Raw genomic sequence first — 6,261 nt, forward strand, 5'->3', positions numbered from 1 at the left:
TTCCAGCACCTTGGAAAATGTCATTGGAATTTTGATCGGGATGACATTGAAGGTATAGATTGCTCTGGGTAGCATAGACATCTTAACAATGTTTATTCTTCTGATCCATGAGCATGGACTATTTTTCCATCTTTTTGTGTCTTCTTCAATTTCTTTCATGAGTGTTCTGTATTTCCTAGAGTATAGATCCTCTACCTCTTTGGTTAGGTTTATTCTGAGGTATCTTATGGTTTTTGGTGCTATTGTAAGTGGAATCATTTCTCTAATTTCTCTTTCTACAGTTGCATTGTTAGTGTATAAGAAAGCAACTGATTTCTGTGCAGTGATTTTGTATCCTGCCACATTACTGAATTCCTGTATGAGTTCTAGTAATTTGGGGGTGGAGTCTTTTGGGTCCACATAAAGTATCATGTCTGCGAAAAGAGAGAGTTTGACTTCTTTGCTAATTTGAATACCTTTTATTTCTTTTTGTTGTCTGATTGCTGTTTCTAGGACTTCTAGGACTATGTTGAACAATAGTGGCGAGATCCACAATATAATTTTGACCCTTGACTTTGGGCTAGACAATAGGTCTTGCTTTGGCCAATGTGATTAGTGGACGAGACATAAACTAAAAGCTAAAATGAGCTTCCATGCTTGGTCTTGTTCCCTTGTCCTTCTGTCTTTTGCAGCCCAGAGAGCATGCCTCAGGGAACCAGAGGTTCACACAGTTGAGAGACATGTGCACCAGATCTGGATGCAGCCTAGATCCTGCACCCAAGCCCAACTGAGTGCCACTGACCGCCAGGCACACAGCTGTGAAATAAATGTCTATTGGGACATCCCACTGGATTTTGAGGTGATTTGTTATGTAGTATTGTTGAGTGATAGTGACCTAAGAGAGACATCCAGACTAAAATCACTTACATATAATATTCTAGGGCATGCAAACAGTTAATGAATTCTGTGAGTATACCAAAAATATAGTAAAATTATAAAGAAAAGCAAGTGACTAATAAACAAATTTCAGGATAGTGGTTACGTTGGGGGTGAGAGAGGGAGACACAATGTTTGGGGGCACACAAAGACCATCAGATAATGGTGGTTTATTTCTCACGCTGAGAGTTGGACACATATTTTGTTAGTATTCACTATAGCTTCCTATACATATTGTAAAACCTTGCATAGATATTATGCATTTCATTCTCCTTCAGATGGGTGAAAATAACCGCACACAAAACCTCGAGACACAATAAAGCATATTGGAACTTGAGACAAAGTCCACACGAAACTTTTACAAAAAATGAGTACAAGTAAATTCAACTCATTCACATATGAGTTATCTAAAAAGGATGAGCACACATTGAATCAAAGATGAGAAAAAGGACAGGAAAAGCATCCCCCAAAAATGTTGCCACAGGCAAATGAAAAATATGATCAAACATTTTCAATCACATTAATAAAGCATTGTATAAGGTGAATAAAGCAGTCATCTCTAAGAGCAAGAGGCAAATGTAGAAATGCAAGGGACTAAGGAAGAAATATCGGGGGTACAGGAGGAGATGAAGAGACAGCTGAAGGAGGTTTTTTTAAAAATAGGAAAAGTACAAATGGCAGCACTTCAGCTGACAACAGACATTGGGAAGAGGAAGAGAAGTTCTTTGTGAACCTGGTAGAGAGCTATCTGCCTCTTAATATGTGAATTCGTCATTTGGATTTTGAAAATGTAGACAGAACACCTTTTCCTGCCCCTCCGCCATGTTGGAGTCCCCTTCGCACTGTCCCTGCTGCAATGTTTGGGCCTCCAGGGCCTGGGAGATCCCACGTTGACCCACATGTCTGCCCTGTTCTTGGACAACCTTCGAGCACCCAGGCTTCGATCCAGCCAGTCCCAGCTCTGTGTGCTGGGACCACATAAACATCGTTCACCATGCCTATAATCTTGTTTCCCGGTAGAAACTTGGTCCGCAATCCCGTTCCCCTGGGCACTCCTACTTTCCTCCCAAGGTTGGAAGACCCTGAACTCAGAGCCTCCGAGCCTCCACGCCTCCAGACTGCAATGTTGCCACTTCCAGAGTCTGGCCCCTCGCCGTCGGGATCCATTCCCCAATTCTGTTGATAACATTTGAACATTCATCATGGAATAGGATGAAAGGAGACATGGCAGCAGTGGAAGAAGCAACAGGTAAAGTTTATTTACCATCACCATGGATACTGCAGGCCAGGTGCACTGGGGGGGGCGTTGGAGGTGGCAGGCTCCGACAACCCTTCTTGGGCCCCCTGTCTGTCCTATCTCATCGGGACTCTTGGACATCAGGAATCCCTGGGAGGCTGCCCCGTATTACTAAGCCCTGGAATTGAGGTCTTACCTCACTGCCAACTCCATGTGATCTTGTGAAGACCACTCTTTCTGAGCCCATTTTTTTTTAACCTCTAAAGCATTGGGGGACATTTTCTGACTCCATAGGGAACAGCGGACCGGTAGGATGGAATGGGAGATGGGTGAAGCTGGCAGAGGACAAGGATTCTGCAGCATGGACTCAGGGAGCCAGCAGGTCCAGAGAGATGTCTGTGGATGAGTCACAGAGGCAGGGGACAGGGAGATGCAAAGGTCTCGCGGAGATCCAATTAGAGGAGGAGCTGCTTGTCGGCCAGGTAGTCACTTGTCTCCCCAGTGACAAGGCATAAGGAAGTCTGGGCACATAGAGACTCTGTAGCCCCTGCACTTCTTCTGACACATTTCTTCCTGACACCCTACAAACTCAACTCTTACTGACAAGTCCACCTGATACCACTGGGGCACTGGGACATAGCCAGGGAGGGATGGCTACTTCAAGAAGATGAGATGTCATGGGGGTGAAGAAGGTGGCAGGTCATTGCTCCGAGTGAAGTTCAAGTCAGGTACAGACCCTCTTTAGGGGAGGTTCCTGTCTCACTGGCCACTCCTTGGACCTTGGATGACAACTACTTAGTGGCACTCCCTAACCAGCTAGACACTTAAAAGAAAGGAACTGAAACATCAGTAATGAAATAAATGAAGCCCTTTACTCAGGGAGGAATAGGAAAGAATGAGAAAATGGTCTTCTAAAGGCAGTGCCTGGGCCAGTTCTGACTTGTCTGACCCACTGGAGCCAAAACACTAAGGTGTCAGCACAACCTTAGAAGAACTCTCGTATCTAAAGCTACAGATGGAGAGGATAAGATTGGGTTGGTACCGGCTACCCCACCCAGGCTTACAGACTTAGGACAGGTTTTTTTTGAAGTCTTGGGGCTGGGGGGAGGGGGGCGTCCATAATGACCATTATTTTTCTTTTGGTACACTCCATAAACCGATGATATCAGGGGATTACGATGGATTTAGCAAAAGCTCAAAAAATGTCACTACAAAAAAGAAAAAGTGATTAAAAGATTATCCGATTCTGAAAAAAAAAAGACAAGCCAGCAAGGAACCTTTTGAAAATACCAGCATAGCTCCTCCAAAGAAGCAGATTCCAGAAAGAATGGGAGGAGCCCAGCATAAGCTCTCTGGGGATGGGAGTCCCTGGAAGAGACTTACTCTGTAAGACTCTGTGAACAACCAACAAATGAGCCCCAAAACACAACGGAATGGAAGAGAACAGAGAATAAACGGGAAGAAAGTCATGGCCCAGCAAGAGAAGTACGTCGAAGATCAGAGCCTGTGCGGCCATCTCCAGGATGATCTGGTCGTGAAACCCTTCCAAAGAGAGGTCGTCCAACCCGAATTCACGGCTTGGGCCACACACTGACACGGTGAGGTCCCTGGTACCCCAATCAAGTTCCACCTGCAATGACCTTCTTCCCTTCTCATGGGAGAGTCGGGCTTAGCATTGAACTTGGGACTTTGACTTCCTCTCCAGGTGATTAAAACTTGATTACAACTTGAGGGTACACGAAATAGAGTCCCATACTTCTGTTTTCGGTGGTGAGAAACAAAGCCAAAGAGAGCCCCAGTCACCTCACCTGCTGAGTCCTACTTGGGAAATGGACCCACTGGCCATGTCAACAGGACTCTGCCTTGGAAAGTCCAGAGGGAATGAAACATGGCTCGCTGGGTGGCTGTTGAAGGAAGCGCTGACCTTGACCTCCTGCGACCCTCCGGACTGAGGCGTGAGGTGGACACGGATGGCCGAGCTCTGAGAGGTCATCGTGCTCCGAGGCTCTCCTGGCAGCGAATCGTAATGAGGAGTGACCCTCGCCCAGAGCCCCAGAGGCTGCCCCGGGTCTCTGCACAGACATGAGTGGAGCCAGTCCTCTCCTTATCACCATGTTAGGAGGACAGCAAAGGCACAGAGGATCTTACACGTGCCCACAGCGCATGGCCAGCAGGTGGCCCCGCCAGTTTTGAACCCAGGCATCTGAAGGGCTTGGGCTGGTAAATCCTGGTCCCTTGAACTCCCCGCCCCCAGCTGTCTGCCCTGCTCACGGGCTCTCCAGGGCCTCCCTCGGGGAGGAGGAGGAGGAGGCAGAGGCCCTGGAGCTGAGGAAGTGGACCCAGCTGGACCAGCAGGGGCCTCTTGCAGGTTCCAGGCTTCTCTCGCAAGTCCAGGCCCTTTCCTGGCAGACAGGAGGGCTGAGACCAGGATGGCAGCCAAAGGGAGCCCTGCTGGGCACAAGTTTCCAGGGGAAGCCGGAAGGCACAGAATCTCTCCAGGGTCCGCCAAGTCCTGTCCTGCCCCCGGTGGGACAGGGAGGAGGCATCTGTGCACTCAGGGCCTCCCCCAGCCTGGAAAACTGAAGCTGAGCCCACAGGAGGGGGCGGGGCATCTTGTGGGAGGAGGAAGCCACCCATGGGGCCGCCTCGGACAACTCCATCCCCATCCAAACCGGGTCCACACCAGCGGATTGGCAAAAGGAGAGAGTGAAAGGCCCGAGGGTTTCTATCATCCCTACTGCCTCTCTGCTGGTTCTCTGGGTGTTGCTCTGTGCTCCTCATTTCCTGGTCAGATTGGGAGGCCAAGATGCATGGGGGTGGTGGGGGGAGGGAGAGCAGATCTCCCAGCCCGCGCTGTGTTTCCTCCTCTCCCCGGGCAGAGTGGCCAGTGCCAGGGACTCGGGCAGGGTCACCTGGGTCCAGCCTCTGGGATTTCTACACCTGACAGTCCCCCTGCGAGTCTGACCACTTGATGCTTGCCGCACAGTCAAGCACCAGCTGGGGCGGAATCAGCAAGGAGCACCAGCTCAGCTCTGAGGACTCCCTGCTGACTGTTGTGTGTGCAATTCCTTCCCCGTGTTCTTAAGAGTCCGTTTTTTCAAGCATATGAGTAATATATAAAATGATATCACCATCAACAGGTTAATGGAAATTTCCAGGACTCTGGTTCCCTGGGGGCAGGAAAGCCAGTGAGCTTAATCCTGTTTAAACTGCAGGGCCAGAGCCCAGGTGGGCTGGTGGGGAGGCTGTGCGTCCGAGGGCAAAGCCCGGGAGGGTGGAGATCAGGTATTTTATGCAGGAAAAGCGGCCCAAGAGCCGAAGCGGCTGCCCATCTGCCTCGTGGAGGAGCCCCGGGCCGTGCTTCGGGCCTTACCTGTCACTGAAGACCTTCAGAGGAGCGGGCAGAGCAGAGGGGCCTGAGGAAGGTGCTGGGGACCTGTGGGACCCTGGGAGTGTGTGCAGCCTGGTGACCGGGTCCTTCAGTCCCGTCCCCTCCTTGAGCCTCTCTGCCCCGGCTGCAGGGGGCGGGTGTGTCTGGCTCTCGTGGCCATGTTCCCCGTGGCCCTTGTGGAGCTGGGTGTCTGCCCTTGTCTGTGCGGAGCGGAGGGCTGTCGGGAGAGGGGGCTGGACCCTTGTCCTTGTCCCCAGGGAGTATGTCAGCATGTCAGCCGTTCCAATGGCCTCGGCCTGCTCTTGGGCTGCAGGGAGGACAGCGGGGTTGTGTCTGAATGTGGGCACGTCTCAGCAGGTCTGTTATCCGTGCGCATGTGTACTTATGTGTGTGTGGGGGGGTCGTGCTTAGCAAACACATCCCCTTGAGCTGAGCGCCAGGTGACTCTTCTGATCAGCCCAGGAAACTGTCTTTGTGCGCCCCCTAAGTTTATGGCCCTGGGCGCTGTGCCCCGTGGCACACAGGGCCCCCGGCCATCCTGGGTCTGCTGTGCCCCCCTACCCCTCCCACTCTGCCCAGAGATATTTCAAAGGGATCTGCCTGCACAGGGGACAGAGCCCCAGATCTCCGTGGCCGGGAGCACTCCCAGGTCACCACTGATCAGCAGGTGCCTGCCCTGCCCACGGGATGCTCTGTGCTGGCTGAACCCCTTCACGGC

The sequence above is a fragment of the Zalophus californianus genome, chromosome 8 (assembly GCF_009762305.2).
Source record: "Zalophus californianus isolate mZalCal1 chromosome 8, mZalCal1.pri.v2, whole genome shotgun sequence".
In the NCBI taxonomy this organism is placed as follows: Eukaryota; Metazoa; Chordata; class Mammalia; order Carnivora; family Otariidae; genus Zalophus; species Zalophus californianus.